This window comes from Oxyura jamaicensis, chromosome 12, assembly GCF_011077185.1.
Source record: "Oxyura jamaicensis isolate SHBP4307 breed ruddy duck chromosome 12, BPBGC_Ojam_1.0, whole genome shotgun sequence".
NCBI lineage: Eukaryota > Metazoa > Chordata > Aves > Anseriformes > Anatidae > Oxyura > Oxyura jamaicensis.
In genome coordinates, this window is record NC_048904.1 from 4,762,572 (window position 1) to 4,780,364 (window position 17,793).

The 17,793-nt window shown below is 40.8% G+C and overlaps 1 protein-coding gene across 4 annotated transcripts in view; it reads right to left on the bottom strand.

The window, feature by feature from the left end:
- ATG7 (autophagy related 7) overlaps positions 1–17,793 on the bottom strand; it is a 112,055-nt gene that overhangs the window by 11,971 nt on the left and 82,291 nt on the right. The gene's annotated exons all lie outside the window — the stretch shown is intronic.

Sequence of the window (17,793 nt, forward strand, 5' to 3'; positions counted from 1 at the left end):
GGGAAGTGGTGGAGTCACCATCCCTGGAGGTCTTTAAAAGACGTTTAGATGTAGAGCTTAGGGATATGGTTTAGTGGGGACTGTTAGTGTTAGGTCAGAGGTTGGACTCGGTGATCTTGAGGTCTCTTCCAACCTAGAAAATTCTGTGATTCTGTGATTCTGTTTTTTGTTTGGTAAGGGTGCCAGTTACATTAGTAATTGTGTGATATGGAAGCAATTCCCTCCAGAAAGTGCCTAGCTGCTCCATCGCTTCTGTGAGGCTCAGAGAGCCTTCTGGCTTTACACGTGCGATGTGCAACGCCTGCGTTACGCCGACACCCCACGTGGCACAAAGAGCAGCTCTAACTAGCTGGAACTCCTCTCTGGGAGGAAAAGGGGAATAACGGGGTTTTCTGTTTGGCCTCTGTAGCCAGGGACAGGCAACCCATAGAGGGCCTCAAGTAACTTGAAGACGCACAGTCCAAGCACAGCTCCGGCGCTCCAGCCCATTGCACAGCCGGCGGCAGGGCCTGCGAGGCAGCCTAAGCTCCTGGCTGGGGGAGAGGCACTGCTCAGCCTCAGATTGCTTCGAAAACCTGGCACCTGGCTGCATGCTCGAGCCCTTCCTTCCTTCAGAACAGCACTGGAAACCTGAACGGTGCAAAATGAGCCGGGTGGCACATTCACAGGATCTCCTGCCTTTGTATCTTGCAGCTCTCTGCCTATGCAAGGCCCTGATACACAGCTGGTAGATCAGAAAGACCAGCTGTGCCTCTTTACTACTTGTAGGTGTAGTATTAGCTTGAATTTTATCTAGTTTTACATAGCTAGAATGTACCCTACAATAAATACAACTCCTTATTTGTAAAGTGCACCTTGGTGTTTGAGTAACACCAGCTACTCAGAGACAATATGGAGCTAAGGCCCCGGAAACACAGCATTGTTAACAACAGCAGGAAAGTGGAGAGAAAAGAACAATCCAATTATTTCCTATCTAAAACACACCTCTTTTCTAGGAGTCTTACAAGAATATTTGCAGAAAGACTGAAACTGAAGTTCCAGGTATTTAAATGTGATGCGAACATCCTGGAAGGAGGAGAATTGTTTTTAACATTTGAACAGCATGCTTGTATTTTACTTCCAGGAGACAGGTTTCTCTCTACTGCAGTGACAAGGGGGCTGAGCAAGAGGCGCAAGACAGTTTTATAAGACAGGTTACACTTCATCTGCCCATCAGAGCTGGCACAAGCCCAGCACGGCGTGCTGAAGCTTCCTACAGGTCTCTGAAGAAATAAATCACGTGCAGCGGGGAGGGGAGAACATGGAAAAGAAGGAGAAAATTCAACACAAAAGCTAACAATTGCATGTTAACCTAAATAAAACAAGCTATACAACACGCACAGAAGTTGTATTACATGTCAGTACCGATAATTAAATTCCAATACTTCATAGGCTCTCAGTTAATAGCAGTACATCTTTTCATGAAAAGACACCTAAATGAGATGCTCTATTACTACTCCAGCTTTGGTTATTACTTTGAAACTGGAACTTTTACAGAGTAGAAATCAAGAAACACAGAAAGCCACGAAAGACAGTATCTAGAATGATCTAAAACGACTGTCACGCCAAGACCCTGACACCCAGCTCGAGCTGTGAATGCGGATTTTGTTCTCACTTCTCCTCAGTCCTGCAGCACACCTGGCTTAGTCAACCTAAAGCAGCTACAGGTAATGACAGGAGAAGTCATAAAATAGGAAGATAATAAACTAGCTGTCAAAATCAACTTTCTTTTTTTTTTTTTTTTTTTTTTTTTTTTTAATCTGGCCAGATTACCTCAATGCACCTGTTTTTTTTCAAGTACTTGCTTTTCTATTCAAACTTCCACGCAGAGGTTCTTAAATTTCAGGTGGAAATTATGGCTATTCAGGGTAAGAGAAGAATTCCTGCACTTGTTTTCTTGAAATGACAAGTATTGTTTTCTTACATAATAGGAAAAAATGGGGGGAAAAAAGAGTGTATTAATGTAACTGTTCACAGGTTCCTGGGGACTGATTTTAAGCAGTTTCAGACTGCATCTTCAATAATGCCACTGAATGGAGTGGGATTTCTCTTCCTACACCAAGAACACCTGGTAGCATTCACATATGGCAACACGGCTCCACATCTTAGAATTAACATGTGCAATTCAAATACATAACTACTGTCCACCTTATAAACAAGCCTGCAAGAATATCAATGTATCCCAAGGGGATTTTTTAAGGTTTCTTGCCAGCACGGATCTGGCAGCAATTGCCACAGAACTGGCTGCCTCATTAAGAGAGGCGAAGCAAACAAACACCATGCCCCACGCGCTGCTTTCCACATGCACCTGAGAGAAATTTACATACACGTGTATCAAATGCACTCTGCTCAGAAAACCACATTATTTACTAAGTTGTAGCTGCTCCAAAGACGGTGAAGAGTAAGGAAAAAGTAAAATTCTGCAGGCAGAGGTGAGGCTAAAAATCAGATGTTATGTGCATCAAACAGCACCGGTGGGTATCACTTGAGAACAGGCAGCTTTCCAGGCCAATTAAGCCTCTTCACATCTTACTTCCCAATTTAGAAATGTACCCTTACTTCGGAAAGCTAAATGAATGAAAAAAAATATATATATATATTCAAACATGGGTTTAAATTTAAAGAAATTTAATTATTTTACATCTATAAAAGTGAGCTTTTTGATAGATATCAGGTTAAACATGTTTTCATTCTACACTCAAGCAGAGAGACAGTGTATCAGAGCTTCTGGCAGCCTCACTTACTTGACAAAGCATGTTTATTTGTGTATGTAAAAATAACCTACGATCAGATGAACTAGCTACAGCAGGCTGCATTAACAGTCCTTGTGTGGCTCAGTCAATATTCCTCCTGGTCCAGGGACTGCATCTTTCAGGAATGGCAACAGAAATGAAATTGCAACTTGAAATTCATTAAACGTATGCAAGTTCCAACACGTAACTTCTACTGTATGGACTGAGGGATGCTAATTATAAAGTTCAGCACCGTCCTTTCATCTTGGATAGTGCTGCACAGTAAGCCCTACCCTTCATCTTACCGTAACTGAAAACAAACTTCAGGCATTTTGCATATTTAACAACTCCTTACTTATCCCCTTTCCCACAGGAAAAAAAAAAAAAAAAAAAAGGAAAAAAAAGAAATCCGTCCATGAACAACCAACATGAACACAATTCTACATTCATGAGAGCATTTAGCTTTGCTTAGAATTTACACCGAGATGCATGACAGTGCCTGCATAGTGCACTCTGTAGTGAAGTATTTGCTTTGCTGAAGAAACTAAGGTAACGCACCTAAGTAAGGAGTCACTCTTGCTCACAGTGGAAATAGCCCATCCTACCGTAATTGCAGCGGTTCCCCCACAACAACTGTTCATCCGATCCACACCTATCTGTTCTGCTCCAACAGGTACCTATTTCTGCAGCAGCACAGTTCATGTTTGTCAGAAGTGGCTGTTTACTTGCTCTAACAAACCTATAGCCACAATCAGTTTTGTTTTACCTTACAGCTTACGCCACAGATATTCCTTACATGACATTTAACAAGGTGAGATGTCCCTGCAGGAGGGACAGAAAACCCTGAAGGAGAGAATACCCAGGTGTCAGGAGTCATTACAGCCATCCCCAAGGAAACTACTCCTAACAGCAAACCCGAGATCTAAGCACATTTCTGAGACAAGCATACTGGTATACTCTCCTACCCTGGAGCTGCGTGTTTGAAGAATTAACTACAGGCTAAGAGATAGTTGTGACTTCAGCTGGTGTAGGAATTACATACGTACGCACACACAAAGAAATTAACCTAAAAAAAAATAAATCAGAGGCTTATAAAACTGCATTCCCTTCTCCAGGCTGCTTTATTTAAATAGCAGGTAGTGCAAATAGTGGATATTCTTTCCAGATCCCTGTCCACAACGGTCCTATCCTAGCTAGTTTACACTGCTGACAAATTCCTGGCACCCCTGCTACCTACACAAGTCCCTTTTTCCTCTCTGGGCTAGAAACTTCGCAGCCCTCCCTGTCCAAATGGTTTAAAGCCTCGCACTTTCCCCTCCAACTCTGCTTTTGTCAATGACAGCGTCCCTGACTGATGCTTGCTTTCCCTTTATAGACTTTCCAAAATTCCGCATTTTCAGCCCATAACCACAGCTTAAAATCTAACTCAAGATCATCAGGCATCCTCATTTTGACTGCAACCAGCAGCAACCATTATTCTTTATGTTTGTCTTGCAATTCTCCCACCTATATCCATACCTCTCGTGCATGGCCTCACTTTTCACAGGAACTGGAAACATCGCCCCTCTCCACATCGCCCTGCTGCCTTCATCTGGCCAGCTGCAGTATGGTTAAGAACCTTGTGATCACTGTCTCAGGACATCTCTTCTGATTTCCTTTCATGTCCTCTGTTCTATCAAGGTACAGTTGTCTAGCGTTTGGTCTTCCACCCTCCTATTGTTTGTTCAGTACTTGTAGCTTTTTTCCCGAGCACCCAGTGTTCTACGAGTCTGGGGCCTTGGGACAGGGGGATCACAGCCTTTTTCTGAAAACATCCTCTTCCAAGAGGGGCTTTACGCTAGATTGAAGTGCCCACACTTACTGCAGCAGTTGGTCAGTCCGCCAACTCAGCCAGCTCCTTAGCACGGGATCTCAGCCGGCTCGCACACCTGAAGCCAGACCAATTCCTAAGCATCCTGCAGAACTGGCACCTGAAGATTTTCAATACTTCCAAACGCAGATTTAAGTAGAAAAAGGCAAATAAACAATACAGATTGTGTTGTTGTTGTTTAGACTGTAATCTTTTAGGTTGAAAATCTTTAAAATATCTTCTGTGTTTCAAACAGCTACACAAAGAGTAGCACTCACCAGTAATTAGTACTTTCTGCTTTTATAGTAGTTTTCCCAGCTGTTTCATTGGATTATTATAGGAAAACATTCTTCATTTTTTTACACAACTAAAAGATACTTAACAATCCAATAAAAGAAACAAAAAAAGTGCATACAAGTTTTATAGTTAAAAAAAAAAAAGTGTCACAGACACATTTCCTTCAATTGTTTCTTTTTGTGCAAGGAAGAAACAAAGCAGAGAAGCGAGCAAATAGAAAACCAACCCCGCTCTGCAGTAAGATAACCTCTGAATGGTCTTTGGAGCTGCAAAGGCCATTTTTCAGGGCATGGCACACGAGTTGTTGGGATGACGTCTACCTATGGGGGTAATTTCTACTACAAAGTCTTTTCCTCAGGCTCTTAAAAACTGAAAACAAATAAGTATAAAAACAAACAACCACCCCCCACCAAGCAGATGTGATGATTTCCATTACCATATTTTGGTGTGGGATTTGAAACTTCACCAAAAGGCAACTATCCAAACAGAAATTGTTTGAATGAAGCCACAATTAATTTAAATATTGTCATAGCAATGATTAGCACTCATAAATCCTTTGACTGAACTGAAAATAAAAACACTAGAGTATACAAAAGTATGCACTCCAATTCTTTTCCTCATTCGATGAGCCCAGATTTACAGTTTTAAATGTAAGATACATCTCCAAAAAAAATCGCAACGTAGATACAAATGCACATTTACTTGAAAAGGGTTTCACGAATTTGTACAGGAAACCCAAATCATATGCATAAATGGATCTGTGAGAATAATTATCGGTATCTACACGCCTGAGCCTATTCCATTCCAGCTACACAGACTTTGCTGTAAATCAACAGCTTGCCATGTTCCACTACAGCTTTTTAATGCACAGGTGACACATAACTGCTATCTAAGATCTGTAAATTAGTTTTCAGGTCATATAAATCAAACACTTCAGGTACTGTGATTAAAAAAGAGCAGCAGTTTTACTACACAAGCTATTCACGTGACTTTCAGAGGTAAACGATTCAGCCAAATCATAAAGAGATTATAAAACATGATACTTAAAGTCCGCTCGGTGTTTCAGTGTGGGATCACAGATCGCCGCCTGAGCTGGACTGGAGGTACCGTGCAGATGGTTTTGTCAAATCCTCCCCTCAAAGCACGACCAACTAGACGGGGTTGTTCAGTGCCGTGTCTGGCTGAGCTTTAACAACCTCTCTAGGAAACCTGTTCTGGCATTTGACCACGCTCGTGCTGATTTTTTTTCCCCTTTCTAACTGGAAGTTGTCATGTCACAACTTGTGCCTGGTGGCTCTCATCCTTTCATTCTGCACCTCGGTCTTCTCCGTACATTGCCATCAGGTCGCTGAAGACAGCGATTACACATTCTCCCTTCAGCCTTCTTAAACCTGAACAAATCCTGGTCTCGCAGCCTACAGACGTGCTCTGCGCCCTCTAATCATGTCTGTGGCCTTACTTACACCGATCTCCTTCCCGCACGTCACGTCTATTCACTTGGCTGTCATCTGAAAGATTCAAAAACTTCTTGTGAAGCTCACCAATCTCCCAATGGTAAACAGGAATCCTTCATAAAAACTGGGAAATGTTAAAGGGTATGTCCATATAGAACAATTCCTTACTTGAAAAATCCTCAATTTGAGAATTTTACCTTAAAAAACAAGACATATAGATCACTCTAAACAACCATGTGCACAAACTGAAACTGGCAAACACAAGGCAAATATGCATGACTCTACATAATTCTGGAGTCAACACTACGGATCTTTTTCAGCTCAAGCCCCTTTATCAGAAAACAGTATTTGGCAGAAAAAGTGATACAGACTTCCCACATGCTGTTATGTCATCTTACACGCACATTTTGCATGCCTCTCTAGTCTAAAGATATTTCCTCTAGTGTGTTGTATATAACGCATAAGTAATAGAAAACTTGAAAAACAATCAAAATATGATCTTACTACAGTTTTGATTTATCCAATGACCTCACTGATCTCATCACTGCTTCCATGGAGATACATGTGGTGTATCCACAACATCTCTAGCTTGTGGAGGAGGCACGAAGAAGTGACAGAAAACTTTCTCCTCTCTCTTCCTATGCAGAAAAAATGCTCTTCATTTTGTTAGAAACTAAAATAATTCCTGAACACACCAGGTGAAACTAAGCAAATGTAAGAAGATGGTTTGCAGTCCTAGAACGCATAAATGATACTGCAATAATCAGATTTTTATTTCATGTAATTCAGTCCAAAACCTTAGAGAACGTAAGTATCGGAATCTTGCGTATCAGTATTCCCCACGATTATTATTAAAAGCTTACACGTCACTTTTCCCACTATGTTCATCAAATAGCATAAAATGAATATAACATACAAAATTGCAAGCATCAGTATAAAAGCACAATTATTAAATATTTAGATATTGAAGGCAGAGATATTCTAGAAAGAAAACAGGCAGATAAGGTTCATGGTTCTGCTAGAACCCTATTCTTTCAAGTGGACAAAAAAACAACATGAGGAAGCAGAAAGTGCATCAGCAAAACCAGACCTCTGTAAGCATGCCGCCTCGCTCTTACAGCATTTGCTATGCCCGTGCATCACGCAACTTTCTATATCATATAGGCAGCTTTAAGTTCATTTAAGAACCTAACTAATGACTCAGGAAATGTCTCAAAACCACAAATCCAGCCTAGATTCAGCTGAAAATTTGTACTAGCATCAGAATTATTTTACAATAACCACTCCCATTAGTATGCAACTGACCAACAAGAATCTTAATTAAACTGTACACAGGGTTTGTGCTCGGAGGGTCCTGCATGACTTCGGATTCCGTAACCGTCTTCAAAATTGCTTTAGATTTTCTGACCATTAAATTTCAACATCTTTTGGGCTAACAGATCTTTTGTGAATACTTGTATGTGCCCAAGCTATCACATCTCCATATCTAATTCCCTCCTTTTCCCTTTCCTTATACCTATCTGTCCTGCTAGATTTGCTTTAACAAAGTGTTGGCCTTTTCCACTTGCAGAATGCAGTCAGAAAACAATGCTTGAACTAGTTCCCAACTGCACATGAACCTATTTCAACCTGACAGCACAAAACTGGTCAAAGATGGCATGACCATGCCAAGTGATGTGCTTTTCGGAGTACAGCAACTTGTTCACCAAGTCAAAAATCAAATTCCTTCTGCTGCACTTTATGAACTTGAACCCAATGATCTGAAAAAGAAGAGCACCAACCTTTGCCCGCCAATGTAGTGTGTATGGTACCAAACAATCCTTTGATTACAAGTCTACTTGGTCTAGTCAAGACTAGCATGGCGCTGTTACCTTTAAGTTTTCCCTGGTATCGCAGTCACACGAACGACGCAGCGAGCCACGCTATGGAGCTCTGTAAGGCAAAGCACACTGCAGATGTGCTGCAGGAAAGGCTTCCAATTGCTTACAAGCCAAACAGCTTGTTTTGGCTCAGAATGCTCTTCCCCCCCACCCCATATGGGACTACTTTGATCTTTTTGCCTATTATATGAATGCAATTACACTGAGTTTATGGGATCAACAGGGACCACAGAAAGAACACGTAAATCCAACTGTGAGCGCCGGAGCGAGCAACTACTTTTAAAAATTTGATTGCAATCAAATAGCAAATATAGTCAGTATGTTTTCAAAATGGGAGTAAAACCCAAGGCTGTTAAATGATTTCTTTCCCCACAAAATTCACCTTAAAACAAGCAGCAGGTCTCCTGCACCATGAATGCATACTTTACCTCTTTGTGGCACTGAATTTACATTATCTTAAATATAGCATCTCTTTTCCTTTTGTGCCGAGAGGACCAGGCTCAAGCAGCAGAATGATGATGTGCTGTTAGTGATGCTTTCTTTTCAGATGTCATTCCAAATATTCTCATTTATGAACATGTAAGATCATGTTACATTAAAAAAAAATATCTTCCTTTCAAGTAATAAATGATCCTTAATCTTTTACTCAGTTTATAAAGCTCTTCAGCTCTTATAGAACTTACAATAAACAGAAACTAAAAGGAACAGGTGATTATAGCTATTGCATAAGAGATAAGGGGAGACTTGATATAAACCAAAACACAGAAGTTACTCTTACAAATAATTGAAACATTAAGCTCCTTTTTTCAAACTGAAGAAAAATCTGAGGAGCTCTCTCAAAACATTCATTTAAATGTTTAGGTCTAAGCTTAAGAAATCTAAGATTGTATTGAATAACTACATTATAGGTCTCAGGCAGGCCAATGGTTTTATCCAAAATAAACACCTTACAAGAGCTATTTTGATTATATTTTTATTTTGATGGCATATGACCTTGATCCCTAAATACGAATTTTGTTTTGTGCAAGTTGGCAGACTTATCCTGCACCATGCCCACTAGAAAGCTGCATTCTGGCCTGCAGATCCATGCATATTAATCTCCTTCTTAGCCGTTCTGACTTACACTGAACTTCAATAATATTTTTGGAATATCCTTACAAAAGAATTAGCATTGTATTCAACTATTTTTTAAAGCAGAAGACAAAGAAAAAAAAATCTAACACAAAGTATGGTTTTCCTAGGAAACCATTTTCCTAGGAAACCATTCTTCCAAAGCATCCTGAATGGAAGCTCAAAAATTGACAGTTTTGTATTTTCTATGGAGCTGCCCACACCCATTGGATTTAACTTCCAACTGCCTGCTACTCTGTCACAAAAAATATATTCAAAAGCTCTTATGCAATCCTACTACTTCTTTTCTGATAAATTAATGAATTATAATTCTATTGGAACAGTTTTCCTCTTCATAACAGTATAGAAAACTCTGTTACAACTAAGAACTGAGGTTTTGTTTTCCCCCACATTTTTTTTTTACTACTGTTATCAAGAGATATTCAAGAGATATTTTCAAAAGAGCTAAATCCAAATTTGAGTTGTACTATATCCAGGTTGTGGATCTAAGACTACAAAACTAACAACACGGAGAAAAGGAGATTCAAAAGACATAAATAAAGTTTGGTTTCTTCATAACTGTAAGTGGGGAAGTATTTAGCACCAGTCATTTCTGACTTTGAAATCCTCTCCTTTTTTTTCCCCCCAGTAATTCAATCCATCCTGGGTATTAGATTAAATGCTGCCTTTCTTTGAGGCACACATCAAGACGACTTTAAGCCATACCACAACCATTTTTAACATCTTCCTGTCTGTCCAGAGGTCCTTGGTAAAGCCCACATCATTTTATGCTTTAAATTCCCTTAATTTTCTCAGTGTTCTGAGAGTTATGCTGATTGCTTCAATCCCACTCAAAGCACAGATCTATCATTTAGGTCTCCTATTCCAACTACAAATCTTCTCTTTCTCTCTTTCCACTGACATTAGTTTCTCCCACAGACTCCTTGTCATTGACCACGCATGACTGCCCTGAGCAGCCCAAGCCATTTCCTACCTTAAGGGAGGGACTGCACATCATTCTGCCTTTCAAGAAAGCATTAGTTGTGCACTTCTCTTTTTATCAGTTACCATGGGACTTTCTCCCACATTGACCTGTCCACAAGGGACACATTCTCAACCAAAAACTTTATGATTTCACATGGATAACTTGTTCATTTATTTTCCTCAAAACTGAATTCATCACATTCAGGAATAAAAGAAACAAATGATGGGCTGCAGCAAAGTGTTGAATTTGCAAGTAGAGTTTCAAACTACTCAAGACAGGATTTTCGTTTGGGGCTGGCGGGGTTAAAACAATATTAAAAAGAGGAAATATTTTCTTCGTCCTTCACACAACATTTAATAAAGACCCAGTCAAAGTTTTCCTCCTTCTTCAAGTCAAGCTGTTTCTTCCATTGATAGGACTATATAGTCTTGGCAGAGGCAATCTTTATAAATCATTCTGCTCTATCTGAGAGAACAAGATAGTTAAAGTGATGATTTTTATAAAATAGTGCTCTATTTTGCTAGACCACTCTTCAGATAAGGCAAGCTTCCAAGGGAGAGGAAGAATCTTCCTAGCCGCATATATTTCACCTAAATGACCTACCGTGTTTAGAAAAAATAATTCCTTCTTTCTCTAGCACAAAATGTCAATGCAATAACTCCCTTCAGGAAAATTCGATGTTGCATTTCTGTTCCAGCAAACGTTTGACTGTGGAATCAGGTACGAGGCTCCTCTGAGGGATACATACTGGAAGACCAACAGGCAATGGGCACAAGTTGCTGCAAGAGAAATTTTGTTTGGATATAAGGCAAAATTGTCAGGTGGCAATGGTTAAGCTCTGGAACAAGCTGCCCACAGGTGCAGCCCTGCACTGAGGGCATAGCTGGATGTTACAAGCATTCCAGAGCTTCCTTTCAGACTAAATTTCCTATGATTCTGTATTATGCTGAACAACTTGTGCTTAGGTGTTATAATTCAAATTGTAGCAGCATCATGATGTTACTCAGCTAAGTTATATCCACTGAGATCAATTAAATCCTGTAATGGGTTTAGCATCTGAACTACTCCTTATTTGCTTTAAAGTCTTCTTTGTTGGTGGGAAAGGGGACTGCTAAGGGGAAGAAGAGAGGGCATTTCTTTTTTGTGTGCTGCTCAGTATGCACCACGGTGAAGTTCTAGTCCCAGCTGAAAACCCTAGGTAGCAAACTTTTAGCCAAATACGGTTTAATCATCTTAATACAGATGAAACAATCTATACTTACTAACAAATACATGCTTTACAATTATTCTTTTGAAACTCATGGAACTCTTTTCTAGTTCAAAGGGTTTCTGAAAGACTGAATGATTAGCTCCTGCAGTCTGATGCAGTCATTTCCTGGCAGCCTGGTATCTCAGCATTGTTGCTCTGGGTGATTTCGGTGAGGTAAGGGAAGTAGCTGCTCACAGAAACTTTTGATTCCTGTCTTTGTAGTAATAGAGCTAAATCAAAGTCTCAAGAACAAAAAAAGCCTTCCCTAACATTAACCAACAACACTGAGGGATTAAAACCAATACATTAACAATCAAATCCCAGGCTTGGATTTCTGCGCTTCAGATCAGAAAGCTGTTTCTTCAGAGCATTCAACGTTTCAAATTGGCTACCTTCATTCAATTTCTCTACCTACCAGATAGCTATGAGACACACAGGAGAGTAGGTAACCCAAAGGAAACGCATCTGCCTTGGAGAAAAGACTCAGCTACAGATATCAGATGTGCCAGCCCACCTCCGCAGATAGTTCACTCTTCAGCCCCCCTCGGGACAGCCCGATTTTCTGGCTGTGGACGTGCCACCTTCAGAGGTGGCTTCGGATGGGCCAGTCACACACCCTCAGTAACTAGCCCCAGGCCCAACACCCACACTGACCACACCACTTGGCATGATAAACCTGATCTTGTTTCTCTCAGAGCTTTTACTGGTAGCCTCCTGACACTAGTGACTTTTCTGCTCCTTGTCTTATTTAATTCGATGGCAAGAAGTCCCCGCTGACACCAGGTACACAGCCTCAGCCTCAGTTTCATTTGCATGCTGTGGATCCCTCTCAGGAGCTCTAAACTTACAGTCAGGAACCTCTACACTAAAGCAAAGCTCTGAGCAGAGATTCTCCCATTCTTCCTGAGCACGAGGACAGGAATACCGCTGTGGTCATGAATAAACATCACTGGGTTTTCTTACTATGTTTTCATATACAGCAAGGTTTGCTTTTATGGCCATGTACGTACTGCTTCCAGGGAATTGTAAAGACCAGAAAAATCAGAAGACTGGAAGTGTTTTTATTTATGCAAAGCCTAAGGTGCTTCTTGAAAAGTTAAAAGTTCTTGACTAAACCATAAAATGAAGAGAACACAAAGAGCGAAAATGTTTTTGCACAAATTGAAAAACTCCTCCACCAGTCAGGAACAAGCTGGAACACGCACAGGGCCCTGCACACACTGGCAAACATCTTAATTGTTCAGAGCAGACAAAGTCTGTTTAGTCATGTCTGCCGAAGTGGGAAGGATATTACAACACATCTGTGCAGGCTGTTTCCACATAGGTCAATCAGTTCTCCAAGCTTGTTTTTAAGCCTCTTTCTCCCAGCCAGAGCGCTCCACATACGGACACCATTACCCAGGTTGGCCATACACCTGGCTAACAGACAAGTCATCTTTTAATAGAAGCTCACAAATGAGCAATCAAAGAAACAATCTCGGAGCCGTAGTAGACGTGCAGTGCCAACACACTTACACTAACGTCTGCGAGGGATTTTGTAAGAGTCTAAGTATGCCTCGGTGAAATTTCAAAACAAGCACATTCAAAGTTTCAGTGCCCGCTGAGGATAGCAACAATATATTTAAAGCTCACAGCGAACCACAGCGTGGCAAACAGGCAGCAGCTGAAACTGGGAGCTGAATTCAAATTGGCTCCTTCATTTAGAAAGGACGGGGCGGGTAACGCAGGATTCTCTCTACGATCCTCCAGCAAGTTTTTTATCCGTGTTCCAAAACAGCCGAAAGCCATTCACCTACACAACACGGCGCGTGACACAAAGAGATATTTGGAAACAGCACCAAGGTGGAGCTCACGCAAATCACCTGTGCGAGGAACAAGTGCAGTGTTGTGCTCTGCAAACAGCCAAACGTTCTCCTGCTTTAGCAGTGGCACCACAGTTATCAGCACATACTCCCTCTTCTACCTATATTTCAGTAAGGGAAGGAGTTTTAAGATGGCACAAACACACTGGTTATGAAGGGGTATGTGAAGTGCCAGCTCTGTGGAGAGCAGCTTCACAGTGACCTTTTTCACGTGGGTCAATCTTGCCCCACAAGACTGGAATTCATTAAGGTCCAGCAAAAAGATGATACAAATCCGTACACGGAACAGAACACACAGCTTACTGCGTTTGGATCTCTGTGTCTCATCTAGCGTGGCAGAGCTCGCAGAGCCGACCGGCAGGCTGGTTCTGTTGTGTTCAGAGAAGGGCCAGCTTCCATGAGGAAATGGGACATGGAAGTGCTTTATGTATGGAAACGCAGACTCTTCCCTTCAGCTCCATTTTGCACTCTGGGGAATCTGCAGCCTTGCAGGGGAGAAAAGAAAACCACCGTATCGGGTGGCAGCTTAAGGTATGTTTAATGCATTTTAAACAAAATATGAAGCAATAAATACAAATTTATCTCTAGACCAGTATTTTTCCCATCCAGAAGAAAAACGAAATTCATACAGAAACCAAGCACAAAGCTGGGCAAGCACATCGCATTATTTAAGAGGAAATTTTTAAAAATTACGATGGAATTGCTGTTAAGAAGAAATCACAAAACAACAAATTATTCAAAATGCAGAACAAGTTCCAAGTTGTTCCGGCTATTAAAATCCGTGCACGAAGATTGTAAGTACAATAAAAACTTATGGAAGACTACACAGCAAGTCAAGCTTTATTAAAAGACAACAGGGAATGGGAGAACTATTGCATTCTGCATGCTTGTGAACTGGACTCACGGACTATCAGATGAGCAGGACAACGTAGTGGTGGTGATATAGTTACGTTCCTTGGCTTATACTGTGTGACAAGCTTAAATTAAAACCGGCAATCTTTATTGCTTTGGGAAGGTGGGGTTGTCGCCCTGGTTTTGTTACCAAAACAGTAAGGTACGTGCATATCAAGAAAGGGCAGCCTCTAAACTGATAAAATCAAGTGATGAGATTTAACGATAAACGTACAAAGGTTAGTAACAAAGGTCACTGCTGATGGCTCTATAAAAAATGACTTCAAGGATATTTATCAGAGGTGCTTCATAGAAACAGAGACTAAAATGGCATTAACTAGGGCTCTAATAGCAGTGCAGACTGGGAGCCTTTTACAGCAAAAGAAAGGTGTCTGCTGACAGCAGCAGTGATGGCAGCTCAAAAGACTCACAAAGTAAAATGATTTTTTAAGACAAAGTTAGCTGACGAGATGCACAGATGGGTGCACATCAAAAAACTCACAGGGACTGAGAATATGAACAACAAAGAGGTACCAGAATAAAAAATTCCTGAAGACAAAACACAAACACTGGACAAAGTGGGCATGGTCTGAAGGGACAGCACCATATAATAAAAAATAGAATACCCTGGACAGAAACAGACGCAAAGATGCTCCCTGATACAAAGTGGGCTTCAGTCCTGACATTACTTTTACCAGAAGAATTAGTTACTTCTCTTGAATTGCTGAAACAATGATCTAGTCCACCTTCTTTAAGTAATATGGAAGAAAATGATCTTTGAATTTAAAATCCAGATCTCCAATCATAACAAATCTTTTATTATCATTATTTGTTTGTAAGGAAGGATGGCAAGGAGCTCGTTACCATCCAGCGGTGTGGAAGGCAGCTGACCAAGTAGGGGCAGCCCAGCAGTTGTCGTTATGACAAATAACGGCTTCAGTTGGTTACTGAACTCATATTCCCAAGGGCTGTACAATGGGAATTCCAGCCTCCTTCTGAACCCAGTCCTTCAAAATTGCTTTGTCTGTTTTGGCCCTAGGCTGCATATTAGAAATGATAAAAGTAGTTCTTTCATACTCAAAGCAAGACAGTTCGATTGCCAGTGTCAACACGACAAAGCGCTTACGGCTATGGGGTGGGGGTGGGAGCAGGACTGGGGGGCACGGGGAAGGCTCCGTGAGGCTCTGCAGTTAACACCAGGCAAGCAGGAACAGAGTTTTTCTCTCCAATGGAAGCCCGGACTTATCCCATTGTATTTTTTACCTTCTCTATGTCAACTAGACTCCGAATTGTTGCTCTGGCAGTAATTACAAATCAAATTAATTAAAATTATCCTTACAACATAAAGATGAAGAAATGCCACTGGAAACAATTCTATGCCTTTGATATACATTCATGCTTTTTTAATAGGAATACTTTCTCTCTTCAGAAACAGTGAAAATGAATAAGCCACAAAGAAATAAAGGGAATTTCTTGAGACAAAACCAAAATCCTATTCTTTATACTGACCTACATATACTCTGTAATGAGATGTTCTTCTGCAAAGTTACAGCGAACAAGTGTTCAGCTTCAGCAGTAGAACAGTGTTTTTTCCCCAACACACAAATCTGAAATAGGGACAGATTTGTTCTCTACAACCCCAACAGGCTGTAGTGGCTTATCCCAGCACGTCAGATAGCTGCGCTACGCTAAATAAGACTTTTCAAACATATTTAAAATCATCACCGAGATGCATGTAAATATTCACCAAAAGCCAGAATCAAAAGTTCAAACAGTAACTTATCTAATCCTGAAGAATTATTCTATGAGCTTTGAAGAAATATTTATAATAGGAGACATTATAAGATCTGTAGAGAGAGTGTTTCAGGAGTTTGCGAATTCAATGTCAGTTCATAACACTACTATGTCAGTTTGAATTTTTCAATGTTTTCCCTCCTGCTGTCGTTAATTTTTTTATGAACAGATCAGAACATGCTCTAAGGAATACAGGCAACACATCTTAAAGAGAAATCCAGGTAACACTCAGTTTAAGATCTTAAACGTTACTTTTACGTGATGTGCATACATTTATTGCAAATGACAGATTTTCTGCCATATTGTGAAGCCTGAACCAAGACTGTGAGCACAAAAACGATGTTAGTTTGAAGAGTCCATTAAAGTAGTGGATAGCATGCAGCAATCTTAGATTCAATTTTACTTTATGTACAGTAAGCTTTCACATGCGTTATTTATAAACTCTTATTTGGCAGTTTCAATTATTCTATTCCCTCGTGCTTCTCCTTTTTTGGACATCTGTTTCTTCACACATTCTGCCCCAAGGCAAATCAGCTGTCTTCACAGCTGAATGAAATTCCGTTCTCTTGCTCAAAGAGAAACATTTCTTTTTTTGTTTAACTAGAAAGGCAGTCATCAACAAGCAGAAATTCTTACCTGTAATCTGGGTTTTGGGATGCAAAGGACATTCTTCTCCCCACAAACATCTGTATAGCCTGACTTTGAAATTAAAAAAAAATCCCTTGTCTACCATGGGGTTTTGAGTCTGTCTTACCTATCTTTACTAAAATTAGGCCTTCTCCTACACATCCTGTAACAACAAAAGGTGGTTGCCGGAGCTAACTTCTGTTATGCAAACAGCTTTCACATAACCATGCCAAGGTTTCTGAAAAAATAAAAAACAAAATCCAGAAACCATTTTTACATCCCGACTCTCACTCGTCACAGTAAGACGTTACCATCTGTCAGCTGAGACACAGTAGCCAACTGTGAGAGCAGCCTTCATTAGTACCTCGTAACATCGAACTTCCACTGCTTCCAGTTACGTTACCGCAAATGCTGGACTGTCTTCAAAAGACAATGGCCTGCTCCCGTCCTCTGCGCTGCATCTAGCCATCAAGTAACTACACATAACTGTCATCAGAAACTAAAATCCGTAAAATTGGCATTACTTGTAACTATTCTTCTTCAGTACTCATTGCTATTAAATGTCTACGGTACAGCGGCAGCCCAGGGCTCCTGTCGGGATGTCGTGATTCACTAAGGCCCGTTTGAAGCTAACCAGAAAGTTGTTCCTTGAGCTCCTGCTGTAGTCTAAGGCCTGCGTATTCCCTGTGGATGGAACCAGCGTGCTTACAAAGCTTCACTGTTGTCATCGGTGTTCCTCTTGGCCACCCACCTTCCTGCAACCAGAATGCTCTGGCCTATTGACAGACGCATCTCTACATTCAGAGCATTTTGAGTATCAACCAAAACGTGTCAGCTACCTGCTATTTCCTCCTCGAGCCATAATTCCCAACTGAATTCCTTCTTACAGATACCATATATTAACTGAGTCACGAACAGGAATATGAAGAAGGAAAAATAATTATATTTTAAATCAGTGCAACTGAAAAACAAACGACTGGTGCATGGCTTGGAATACCGCAGGATTGTGGAAATAGCTGCCAGT